The sequence below is a fragment of the Solanum pennellii genome, chromosome 10 (genome assembly GCF_001406875.1).
Source record: "Solanum pennellii chromosome 10, SPENNV200".
NCBI lineage: Eukaryota > Viridiplantae > Streptophyta > Magnoliopsida > Solanales > Solanaceae > Solanum > Solanum pennellii.
The window spans coordinates 28,911,907-28,926,226 of record NC_028646.1 but is presented as its reverse complement, the minus strand read 5'-3'; the positions used below and the strand labels follow the sequence as shown (position 1 = coordinate 28,926,226).

The following is a 14,320-nucleotide window of genomic DNA, read 5'->3' as shown; positions in this document are numbered from 1 at the left end:
TTTGTTATCCTTGATTGTGAAGTCGATTTTGAAGTGCCTATTATTCTTGGGAGGCCATTCCTTTCTAGGGGTAGAGCCTTAGTTGGTATGGAAAAGGGGCAGATGAAATTTTGGTTGATCAATGAAGAAGCAACCTTCAACATTTGTAGGTCCATGAGGCAGAGTGGTGAGCTCCAATAGGTATCTGCTATATCCTACAAAGAAAAGATGAAGAAGGATTATGACCTAAAAAGTGAAAACAAGAGTTTATGGTTAGGGATTTGGTGCTTTTAGACTCTTCTAGGCTGCGTTGGCTTCCGAGCAAGATCAAGCCCAAAAGGACTGGCCCTTACTTGATTACCCAATTATTTCCTCATGGAGCAGTTGAGTTGGAAACCAAGGAGGGAGTGCGGTTTAAGGTGAATGGAGAACGAATAAAACCCTATTTTTGACATACTGAATCGGCAAATGAAGGGATCGAGGCATACCATCTTTATGAAGGCTGAGTAATCAAGCGTCCTCAGTCGTGCCGCGACATTAAATCAAACGCTTATTTGGAGGCAACCCAATACTTATAGTTTTCTATCTAATAATGGTAGCATTTTCTACTAATGGGTTTTAAATTTGCAGGCACATCACCAAGAAATTCTGCAGAAAATCACTCTGCAACAGTCATTGACGGACACATCGACGGACCGTCACGAACGCGACGGACCGTCGCATGAATCCGTCGTGCCAGGTATGTCTTTCAGTTATTTTCGAAACTAGGGAACACACGAGGTAACCAACGACGAACCGTCACAACTGCGATGGACAATCGTCGGGGACTCGTTGCGTCATTAATAAAGCGTACCCGACCCGACCCGGCTGGGGGTTTTTAAAAATTCTTAACATTTAAAAAACCCACCCCTTCATTTCACCCATTTCCTTCCCTCTTCCTCCGATTTCCCTCCCTTTCAACTTCCAATTTCCTACCTCTCTTTCAACCGAACATTTTCCCAAATTTCCCAATTCCTAAAAATCCATTCTTTACTAGTCGGAGTCTGCTGCTGTGGTTTTTTACTTGATCACCAAGTACCTTCCTCACTTGTTTTTCTCAAATTCTCAAGTATGTATCTCTGATTTCTTCCCTTTTACATTGCATTTTTGTTTATCAATTAGTATTAGCCTATTTTTTATTGATGGGTTCATTCTTTAATACATATTCTGTCTGACCTAGGTTGAGAATCCTCAAAATTTCCTTGTTAAAACTCTAGAAATAGGTGCTTTAGACTTGCTAGTTTACTAGGTATTTGGGTTAGACACATGTAGGTCAAAACACTAAAAATTCCATTAGGGTCATAGGGGATGATTGTGGCATCCCCAGTTCTTTCACGGAATGACAGAACAAGACCCCGATGACAGACCATCGTAACCAGGACGGACCATCATAGGGTCCGTCCCAACATCCCCAACACCCTACTATCCAAATTTCACACAGTGTGTACCAAAGGACACATGCGACGGACCGTCGTTCCAACGACGGTCTGTCCTGCACAACCATTCTTGTTGTCAAAGACCCTATTCCTAAGGGTCTCTCACTTTTTCCAAGTGTACTCTAACTGACACATGCCACGGAATGTCGTTCCCACGACGGTCCGTCCGGCATAACCGTTCTGGTTGTCAGAGACCTTGTTCCTAAGGGTCTTCAACTTTTTCCAAGTGTCCTCTTACGGACATATACTACGGACCGTCATACCCTCGACGGTCCGTTCTGCACAACCGTTCTAGTTGTCAGAGACCCTGTTCCGCAGGGTCTCCAACTTTTTCCAAGTGTCCTCTTACGGACATCTACAACGGATCGTCATACCCTCGATTGTCCGTCCTGCATAACCGTCATGACGGTCAGAGACCCCTCTCCTAAGGGTCTCCATACTTTTTTCTAAGTGTCCCACGACGGACATTGACGATGGACCATCATAATCACAATGGTCCGTCCTGATTATCCGTCATACTTGTCAAAGACTTTCCTTCAGGGGTCTCCACATAAACATAGTTTAAAGTAATACATAACGGACCCCATGACGGTCCGTCGTACTCATGACGAGTCGTCACCTGGTCTGTCGTGTTTCACTGTTACTATAGAAATGTCATTACATCTTGACTCTTTTATTTATTTTGTGTCGTTTTGTTTGTCTTGTTTGCTCCTTCTAGTACTAATAGTTATTCTTTACAGGTACTATCTATTATGGAACCAAAATAAGATCGAGTCTACGCAAAATTTCATAAGCTCAAACTTACTTCTCAAATAAGAAGTAAAGCAGTCGTATCAAGTAAAGAATCCAACTAATGAGGTTGGGATTGATCCCACGAGGAAAATAGTATAGACTTAACTTCAATCTATTATTACTATTATTTAGTCAATTATTTCCTTGGAAAACAAAGACAATAAAAGGGGGGGGGGGATTTACTTCTAAATGAATGAAAATAACTAGCTAAATTAAATGAAACAACTAACAGCTTCAAATGTTGGAGTTTAATCAATTAACAAAAGTAACTAGGGTTTACGTGTTCCCCACAGGTTCCTAACTTGATAATTCTAACTATAACAATTCTTTCCTAGTATCTTGCAAACAAAGTGATAAGTTATGTTTTTCTAAATCCTTGGTCCGGCATCTAGAAAATTTCACTCCGCACCTTGGTCCGGCGACGTGTGTTTCTATACTAACCCTTACCTTTACCTCATATTAAGCATCATATTTGATATTTGACTAAGTTATTACCCCATACCAATCAATACTAGCCTATTAGATAGTATACACTAAATCTATGTTGATAATTCTTTTCCTATTATCTACCTCCTTGGTCCGCCAAGTAGCATTAAGGCGAGTTCTATTTTGGCCATCCGTTAAAAAGACTTCTAAGCGAAAGAATTATCAATACATGCAAGACACTATTCTAGAATTGTTATCTTAGTTAGGTTTTACCTCATTATTCGCCTATGGTTCCCACAACCCTAGTTATGGAGTTTAGTTACCCATAGTCATAATCACAATATTCAAATATGTAATATAAGAATTCATGCACTTACTTCAATCAGAAAGAATAAAATCCAGAAATTTACTTGATTAATCGACAAAATCACCAACAATCAACTATTGAAATTAATTGAACACTAAAGATTCTCCAAAAGTGTAACAATAATCACCAAGTCTAATCCACAAAAGAAGCTAAATTAATCAAGTGTCTAACTATAAGAGAGACTAATAACCAGAGAGTCTAACCCCAATAATGAGGTTTTTCGAACTATTTATAAAAAAACAAAAACCTAATTAAAGAAGGACTCTATTTGCTGGAAATCTGTTAAAACGCGGCTGGGTCGACGGACCTTGCGACGGGTCATCGTGGTCACGACGGGCCGTCATGGACTCTGTCATCCCATACTTATGCAAATTCTTCTGCTTCTCTCTTCATTACCCTCGATGACAGGTATGACGGATCGTCGCAGGCACAACGGTCCGTCGAGGGTCTCCGTTTCATAACACTTGAACTCTTGGAATTTGGGTACTGGGACTACTTCTCTGATCTTCATGACGAACCAGCATGACGGACCGTCATGGCTATGACGGTCCGTCATACACTCTGTAACCCCACACTTTGTCAGACTTCCCCATCTTCCTTCAGCAACTTCACTACGATGCCACCTACGGACCGTCATGGACACGATGGACCGTCACAAGCTCCGTAGGTGGTACTTTTCTTCATTTCTTGCTCTAAAACCTCCGCGTTTATCTTTTAGACAGATTTTCTGCAAATAAAGAGAAACTTACATAAAAATTAATACAAAAAGGATTTTGGACACACACTAAACTTAAGGAAAAAGCATTAAAAATGCCATGAAAGCACGGTATATCAGTCGGTGGTGTTTCTTGGTCATATCATCTCTAGTGAGGGAGTTGAGGTTGCTCTAAGGAAAACCGAGGCAGTGAGAAATTGGCCTAGACCATTGACTCCAACTGACATTAAGAGTTTCTTGGGTATAGCAGGTTATTATAGAAGGTTTGTGGATGTCTTTGTATCCATTGCTTCTCCCTTAACTACATTGAACAAAAGAGAAGGAAATTTGAGTGGTCGGACGCATGTGAAAGAAGTTTCCAAACCTTGAAATATAGTCTTACTTCCGCTCCGGTAGTTGACTTTACCGGAGGGTCACAAGGGCTTCGTTGTATATTGTGATTCATCCCGAGTGGGTTTAGGGTGTGTGCTTATGCAACATGGGAAATTTATAGCCTATGTTCCTAGCTAACTTAAGGTGCATGAGAAGAATTATGCAACTAATGATCTTGAGTTAGCAGCAGTGATAGTTGTCTTTAAAACATGGAGGCATTAATTATATGGTGTTTATGTTGATGTGCATACCAACCACAAGAGTCTTCAATGTATGTTTACTCAAATCGAGTTTAATCTAAGACAAAGAAGGTGGTTGGAATTGTTGAATGATTACGACATGAATGTTCCCTACAACCCTGCCAAGGCCAGTGTGGTTGCAGATGCTCTATGTCGTATGACCATTGGTTGTGTGTCTCATGTAGAGGAAGCCAATAAGGACCTAATGAAAGAGGTTCATAGGTTGGCTAGATTGGGTGTTAGATTGGAAGATATCCGAATGGTGGTTTCATGGTCCTCCATAACTCCGAATCATCTTTGGTGGTTAAGGTAAACTCCAAACAATACCTTGATCAACCATTGATGGAGTTGAAGAAGTTGGTTATGGGTAAGCTTAATGAAACATTATTATTGGGGGGATGGTGTCTTGAGGTATCAAGGAAGGTTGTATGTTCCCGATATAGATTGAGGAACTGGATTCTTGAGGAAGCTCATGGGTCCCGTTACTCTATTCATCCGGGTTGTACAAATATGTATCATGACTTTAGAGAAGTATTTTACTGGGAAGGCCTAAAGAAGGATATAGAAAAATTTGTTGCAAAATGTCCAATTTGTCAACAAGTGAAATATGAACACCAAAAGTCGGGTGGTTTACTTCAAGAAATCCAAGTTCCTACTTGGAAGTGGGAAGACATCAATATGGATTTTGTGGTAGGATTGCCTCAGACACAAAAGCTATATGACTCCATATGGGTGGTTGTGGATAGGTTGACCAAATCCACTCATTTTATTCCCGTCAACTCTACTTACTCTGCGAAGGATTATGCAAGGATCTTCATAGATAAGATTGTGTGATGCCATGGTATTCTCTTATCCATCATATCAGATAGGGGCGCACAATTCACATATAGGTTTTGGAGGTCATTCCAAAAAAGGTTGGGCACCAAGGTGAAACTAACCACCACCTTTCATCCTCAAACGGATGGCGAAGCGGAGCATACTATTCAAACCCTTGAGGATATGCTTAGCTCTTGTATAATTTATTTCAAGGGAAATTTGGATAAGCACTACCCACTAGTTGAGTTTGCTTACAACAATATCTACCATTCATCTATATATATGGCTCCTTATGAATCCTTGTATGGTAGGATATGTAGATCTCCAATATGATGGTTTGATGTGGGTGAGTCTCTAATTTTGGGTCGCGGTTTGATTTATAAGACTTTGGAGAAGGTTCATATCATAAGGAATCACTTTAAATCAGCCTATAGTTGGCAAAAATCTTATGACGACCATAGGAGAAAGGAATTAGAATTTGAAGAAGGTGATAAAGTTTATCTAAAAAAATTTCCAATGAAAGGGGTGGTGAGATTTTGTATGAAAGTCAAGTTGAGTCCTCGTTATGTGGGTCCCTATAAAACCTTGTAAAAGATTGGTAAGGTTGCATATGTGTTGAGGTTGCCTAGTAAATTGGCTTCGATTCATCCGGTGTTCATGTTTCCATGCTTAAGAAGTGCATTGGTGATCCCGAGTCCATTCTTCCTATTGAATGTCTAGGTGTTCAAGATAACTTCTCCTATGAGGAGGTTCCGGTTCAAATCATTGATAGACAAGTAAAGCAGTTAAAGAGGAAAGAGGTGACTTTCGTAAAGGTGTTATAGAAGAATCACCTAGTTGAGTGTGCAACATGGGAGGTCGAGGCAGACATGAAGTCCCTTTATCCTCATCAATTTGATAACTAAGGTTAGTTATACCTTCTAATAATGAAAATAATGACGAAATTTGAAGTTGATTAGATTTTTTGTGAAGTTTTGCAAAAATGTTCATGTTACAATGAATTACAGTTAAGTTATGCCTAAACACTTGAAAATTGTCAATTTTACATGTTTTGAGTTATGTTGTGCATGTTGATATAGTGAGTCTTTATGAAATGATATTAAACATGTTGATAGATTGAGTTTTGAATAATTGACTCCTTAATGATATGTTTAGCTCATGTTGTTGTGAGATGGAAATTCCTCATATTCTGATGGGATGAACCCATCGGTTGCCCCCTAAGGTTGACATCAATTTTAACTTAGAAATTTCAACTAGACTTTGTTTATTTTATACACCTTATGTTGAGTCCCACTGTGTCATTTTGACACTTTTTGCTGACTTGATAGACTGTGTGTGTTACACCTATTTTTAGCGCGTGAGATGTCTTCTTTTTTTTGTTATTTTTGAATTTGTTTTCCTTCTTCTTCTTAACTTTTTAGCCCGACAACTTATTCCACCTTCCCACATGGAAATTCATGATAAAAAAACTTATGAAATATGAAAAAATAAAATAAAAAAACTATCACACTAAGTTTAAAATGTTTATAGAACAAAATTTTTAAAAATCATCACACTAATTTTGAAAGATTTTTTAGAACCAGACACACAATTTTTTCAAAAAAAGTTAGAAGAATGTCATACAATTTTAAAAATTAATTAAACAACCCTAAAATCTAATGATTTTAAAAAAAAAATTGGAAGAAGAATCAAGAAAATGGTTGTAGAGTTGGGGAGGCAAAGGAGACGTAAGGTAGATGGGGTAGGGATGGGGTGATATAAGGTGGGGCAGGATGGTAGAAAATAGGTAATTTTATTTATTTATTTTTGCTGAAAAATTACTTATTTTTTAATTATTTATTTTAACATTATTATTTTTACATTCAAATGTCACATGTCATCTTTTAATTAGTCATTAAATCTATTCCTTCCTTCCAAATTTAAGGGGCTGCTGATGGGTTCAGCCTATTGTGATGATTGAGCTTTATGTGTAGTAATTGAAGTTTTGAATTTCTATATGTAAAATGCCATAATTGATGTTGTTAATCATGTTATAATGTATTGTTGTTGGTTGGGCCGCTAGTCTTAAATCTATTCCTTCCTTCCAAATGATTTTAGTGTCATTCGGGGACGAATGTTCCTAAGGGGGGATAATGTAATACTCCGAAAGTCTAAGACGTATTCTAGATACTAAAATGAGTGTCTAAAGGTTGTGTTAGTGTTTTAAGGACAAAATTAATTAATATAAGTCATTTTGGAAGTTTAGGAATCAAAACGTCAAGCAACCTTCATGACGTCTGAAATATAGTTCAATGAGGTGCTAGTGTGCCTTAGCCTATTTGACTAAGTTTTAGGAGTCGAAAAGAGATGATTTGGTGGAAGGGTGTCTAACACGTATTAGAGTTAGTTTATAGTCCAAAATTCCGGGTATGACTCCCCATGGACCAACCAAGGGCCCTTGAGGAGGACACTTGCAATTTGTCAAAAAGCTGCCAAAAGGCCGTGACCACCAACAAGTGCAAAAGATGGATCGTGGGCCAACCGACGGGGAGTCAACGTCGATGGACACCGTTGATGATCACTTAGACAAATTTGTGAAGGGCCTTTTTTGGACAGTCTCTGACCAAAACGTCGGACCACAAGGACCGTTGGTCCCTTGGTCGTCGTTTGACAGACAGGTCATCTGTCAAGATGTCGTATGTGAGCTCACTAATCATCTACACGTTTTTAAGTTAGACATATTAATTTATTAGGTGATTATTTAATTAGTTAGAGGTTAATGGAGGTCTAATGAAGTTGGTTAATGATCTATATAAAGATCCCAACGTAATTAAACTAACCTAACCTTCATAATTTCCCAAACCCAAATAGATCATTTTTCTCTCTTATTTATCCTTCCAAAATAGAAGAACACCATAGAAGTCAAGGTAAAGAGCGTTATAGGTCTGATAAATTTAAAGTTTCTCCATCAAACATCATCAATTAACAAGGTATCAAATTCCTTTCACATTTGGAATATCTTTCCCCAAAGGGTTCCTCCAAATTGATTTCAAAAAGTTTAGTTCTAAGTGGGTTTTCTTCTAATGCGAAATTGATATTGTGAATTGCTTTGTTTAATAATTCCTTGTGGGTATAATGAGTAGATTAACATGTATTATGGTTACATTATACTAATTCTTTATGCATTGACCTAGTTTGTGGAAAGATGAACTATTCCCCTTAACCCTAGGTTGTGATCTTTAATTGAATTATATAGTATTGACTCTATTGGCTTGGTTAGTGTGTGAATTACTACCCTATGTTGTTATAATTCTAGTTATGGGTAGATTGTGATATATTGTAATCAAATTATGTTAGTTCTTGAGTAATTGACCTAGGTTGTGACGTAAATTATGAACTTGATCTAAGTCTCAAATTCTATGGCATGAACTAGTGATGAATTGTTGCATACTGATTCAATTGGTCTTGTTATTGTGTTGGCTACTATTTTGTGATTACATTACACCCATTTTTTGGTTGATTTGGAAAGTTGATGGTAAGACCTTGATGATGGCATTGTGAAGGAGATTAAGTAAGTCTGCAGATCTCGATTCTTTACTTCACTTATGGTTACTTGTGACTAAGTGATGATGTTGTATTGAAGTATACCTTCGATTAAGATTGTTAGGGTTGATATTCTATTTAATTGAAATGTATTGAACTATGGATTGTGAGTTGTTGCCTAAGATGTAAATGTTATAAGGATGGTTATAACTTACAAATGTGCCTTATTATGATGTTACTATGTAAATGTGTCCACCTCACTTCAATGAATTGTAATGAAAGGACAATACTCATGCAATTCTTATTGAGCTATGATGATGATGTTTACATAAGGGATAGACCCTATGACCTACATTAAGCTATGATGATTAATAAAGGCATTAAAGACATTTCAAAAGGGACTCTAGCTTTGCACCGAGTGAACTAGAGTGAGGACTGTACCTTCCCACATAGGGAAGGTAGGATCACTAATGTACTCATGAGATTGGAAACTACAATGCATGTAGCATAAATAGGGTCCCAACTATATCTCTTAGTTCTTGAACTATGTTGCCCCCATTGGAATACTATCTAGTGGATTACCTAGATGTTATGTTCAAGTTTGGGTACTATCTTGGCAAGTAGTCCGCCTTTCTTTTGTATAGGGTTCCATGACACTAGATTCCACATTAGCTAATGTGGTCTATGTCGGTCAGGCAAGATGTTCCCAATAGGTAAAATGAACTAAAGGAATGAACTCTAACTAGGATGACCTAACGGGTTTAGCTTAATCTAGGTAGGGGTATGGGAGTCTACCGAAGCATTGCACTAGTTAGCCCTGAGGGAAGTCTTAGGAAGATGTTCTAATATATGTATATGATTATTATTGTACATGATATGTATAGGATGATCTTTCACATTGATGATACTATATGATGATTGGTTTCAGTTATAAACATGTGTTTGGTCTCCATGTCTAAGGTGTGATGATATGTACTCTTAATGATATGCTATGTAAAGTTAGACATTGGTTATGGTTCATATTGGGTTTACTTGAATTAGTCATTCGACTAGTGGACTTAATGAGGGTTCATGAGTAATTGTATTGCTTTGGTTATGTTGTAATGAACTCTTATTTATGCTGGTTGATCTTATAACTTGAAAGAGTTGCCTTGATTATATTTTCTAGTATGTCGATATGCATGATTGATTTGGCTAGACTTAGCATGATGAACATGGTCTTGACATGATGAATATGCATTAATGAATTGTATTGGTTCTTGAATGTCCATAAGGCTTTCCAAATGTAAAATAGCATGCTTTAATGAAATGTCCCTTTCTAGAATGATTTTATGATGTGTGTGCATATGGTCTCATATTTAGTACACGTGGTGTACTTACCCCATTTTCTCCCTTTCCTCAACATTTTAGGTTCCGGTAGTTGAAGGGATTTTGAGACGACTGTGAAGGAAGATTTGGAATTCTCACTCGTCCAAGTTGGGTAGGTCCTCACTTTTCGAGGGCAATGCCACTATCAAGCTTTTGATGTTGTTCTAGTTATAAGACTTCTAGTTCTTTCCTTTTCATATATGTACCAAAGATTGTATGACCTATATATGGTGTTATTACATTGATGTATGGGATATGCCAAATTTATATACTATTGTTTTAGATTGTTATGAGATGAGACATCCGTTTACGACTATGTTATGCATCTTATATATCTATGTGCAATAAAAGTAGAAGACTATGCAATCTTTTTATACGAAGGGTCTATGTACACTCGATATTAATATATTATTTGTATGCGAGAGGTCTATGTAAACATCATGATAGATAAAAGAATTTTTTATTTTATTTTTTCAGCGTTTTAAACTATGAATATAATGATGTAAGCTAGTCCTTGGTGAGGACGGCGATGCCGGTTACGTCTAGGAGGTGCTCCACGGATATGACAAAGGGTGGTGGACGAAAAAATATGAACATTGAAGAATTTCTTAAAATCTAGAATTTTAAAATTACACCTAAAATTTTATCCATCACCATTAACCTAATGGCAAACTTTCCTTTAAATAGTAATTGTTATACAATGGGCCAAAGTTATGGGCTAGAGATTGTGACCCAAAAATTGTTGGTTGATAAAATATGTGTATGTAAAATGTGTTCGTATTTGAATGAATTTTTAGATTTTTTAAAATATCAAAATAAATATTAGCAATTTAACAAATGAAATGAATATTATAAAAAATGCAATAAATGTAACAGTTACATGTAAAAAATGTAATTTAACAGAAATAATGATTTTATAAAAAATGAACAAATATTTGAATGTAGGGCTGTGACAAAATAATATAAACAGAAGTAATTCACAAAGATCCTAATATTCTGAGAAAAAAGTATTTTTTTAAACAAATTGTATTAAAATGGAAAAACATATACATTGAAATATTTAAAAAATAAGATACTTAAAAAGTATTAACTTTATAAATATCATACCAAAATTTGGTGTCAACAAAGATAACTGAAAAATGCAATATTAGTATGTATTGATAATGAGACCTTCATAAGTGGGAAATGTATATCTGAATAAACTAACCTAGTTAATGTAAGTCATGATGTAAACCAATCTACACAATTAGGTTTCTAAGTTTCATGCAAGAAGCTTAGCAACAATTCCTCAAAAACCTGATAATATGACTAGGAATAATTGAACAGTTGAATCACAACAATAATCTGATGTTTTAGAAATCCTAGGTCTAAACATGATATAGAGAATCGAGATATGACTGAATTTTAGGAACCTTATGGGTGAAACGAACCTACTAGTGAAAGCCAAATTTGGTAAAGAAATCTACACTACCAGAATAGTGTGAATTACGTGGAAATTTTCTCGGTGATCAGTATTAAAATTTACATAAAAATAAGTTTCATGCGATTTTTCATACTAATCCCCGGAAAATTACCCATGTAATTCATTGTTTTCTTGTAGTGCTACAGAGATATCCTTTGATTTTGGGGGTGGCACTAAAGAAAACTTGTTGCGTTCTAGGAGAGGTTTCTCCTTCTTTTCGTTCAACCTTTGATTTTGGGGGTGGCACTAAAGAAAACTTGTTGCATTCTAGGAGAGGCTTCTCCTTCTTTTCGTTCAACCTGATGAATTTTTGGAGAATGAGTTGACTATGGTAAGTTCTAATAAGTTACTAGTATACATCTGAGTAAAACGTCGTAGTTTAGGGGGTTAAATAATGTATTTTAGGGTTCCAACGCATAGGGAAAAGACCAAACGGCTGTTGACTTGAAAGATTTCGGGGCTAACTAATGGACCGTCGAATGATCCATGGTCTATCCTATTAACCTCCGTTGGCTTTTATAGAAGGGAAAACTAGGGTCACGATCAATGGACCATGGTCCATGGTCTAACTTACAGTTTGTAAGTCTGATTGTTGGTCGACCCTTAAAAATATTTTTCTCCTTGGCTGTGGACGGAGCTGCAGATGGCCATCCACAGACCCCACCTATGGTCTGCTGGTCACCCTAGGGTCCGTGGGTGGTTCTCATTGGTGGCACCTACAACTTCTGAAATTTGCATTCTAGTGTGTCTAGGATATGGGTTGTTACACTAGACTGTGGGTGCTGCTCATTTTGAAATTCAAATCGAACGATCCTGGTTCTACAGTTGATTGAAGTATAAAATGAATTTAATCAATCCATGCCTGCAATATATCAGAATCTACAATTTCTAACTCTACACGTATGGTGAGGTGACATTCTAGAAAATGGTGAACCAACAATTTTTGTATACCCCTCTAGCTAAAATTGGGTCACAAGCTAGAGTAGACACTGAGAAAGGTTCTAAGAATGTTTTTAGACTGACACCGAAGTTTACTCTTATAGAAGGAGTGACAAAAGAGATAATATCCCCTGGATCTAATAATGTATATAAATCAAAATGAAAGACTCGTAATGTAGTAGTGACCACATCAAGATAATCTTCTTCGTCCACGTGATCCTTAAGAGCGTACAACCTATTATGGTGCTAACAACCACCTGTAGTAAATGAGGCACCATACTCAGTGGGATGACCAACTGGCTCTGCTGAGGTTGTAGACTTAGACCTATTAGGTCCTTGTTCTTGTCTAGTAGAAGGTCAATCCTTTAACCTATGACCAAATTAGCTACATCCAAAGAACCACTCGCTTCTATAAAGACACTCACCCGGATTGTTCTTACTACACTTTGGACAAGTTAGAAAAGTTTTGTAACCTGAATCACTCTCGTTTGATGATATAGTACCGGAGACACAAGTTCGTGGTTCCAAGCAGCAATAGATAATTTAGTGATAACAATTAGCACTATGGTGAACTTTCCAGAAAGTGGACATCTCTTTATGTGTTTCCTTTGGTTTTCATGGTATGTCGGGGGGTTATGTCCCGACGTAGACATTTTTATTCTAGTAGTAGATGTTTCATAGACCTAAGTCTGGCAACGAAACCGGGAGGTGTCGGTTCCGATACTGTTCCTTCTCGGTCCGTTACCAGTTTGGTTCCATTTCGGCTTGTACCGGTTAGGGCCGGTGTCTAGGGGGGTCGTGAGAGGTAATGGGATGGGAACCAGGATTTACCGGTTAATCGTGGTTCCTGTCTTGGTCCGGTTCGGTTCATTTTTTTTAAAAAAAAAATCAAAAATATCTATTGGAAGGCTGTTGGGCAACGGGTTTTGGTCCCCCTATCCCCCCCCCCCCCAAAAAAAAAAAACTTTTCTTAACACCCCAACCTTCTAAAAACTACATTTTCATCCATTTTTTTTACTTTTAAATGCCCAAAATCTTTAATTATTTTCACTAACAAAAATATTATCTTCTACTCTCTCAACAACGCTCAGAAGCCTCACTAAAGTATCTACTCTCTAATCTCTTATTCTCGCTAAAATTACAAATTTTTTCTTTGGAAATTGGATTTGGAGCTTCAAACTTGAACTTTCAATTTTTGTCTTTCATTCATACACGTCTACTTTTCAAGTAGACGTTTGGTACATTCGTTCCATCTCACTTTTCATTTACTTATTTATTTGTTTGTATTTAATTATTTATTTTGTGAGTAATTAGTCTCTACACTACACTCATTTAGTAAATTATTTGTTTAAAGTTTTTTCATTACATTTCCGTATTATATATATTTTATTCACTTTTTATATTTGAATATTGATTCAAGTAAAATAAGTATTGACAAGGGTAAAACAACCATAGTTGATTTGTTCACTACTTTATGGACCTCAAAATTCAAAAAAAAAGTAATACTTCTAAATAAAAAACTAAAAGAACTTCTTAATTAAGAATAAATACGGATGATTACATGCATGTTGACGAAAATGTTTCTAATATGATAGTAATAATGGATTAGATCATTATCATGAACATTTACAAAGAAGGTTTGATAATTTTGATGAGGAATTACCTGAAGATGATAAACATGATAATGTTAATGATTATATTGACGATTTTTTATAATAATGTTGATGTATATTATGATGTCGAAAATGAGCCAATTACGAGTACTACTCCCACTTCGAGTCCCTCTCCCTCCCGCTCCTAGTCCCGTTCCCTTTTGTTGTCCTGCTCCAGTCCCCCCCCCCCCCCCCC

The 14,320-nt window shown here is 36.8% G+C and overlaps 1 pseudogene; it reads left to right on the top strand.

Moving 5' to 3' along the window:
* The first annotated feature begins 4,465 nt into the window (after nt 1-4,465).
* The window catches only part of LOC107001195, a 14,652-nt pseudogene continuing 4,797 nt past the window's right edge, over nt 4,466-14,320 (top strand).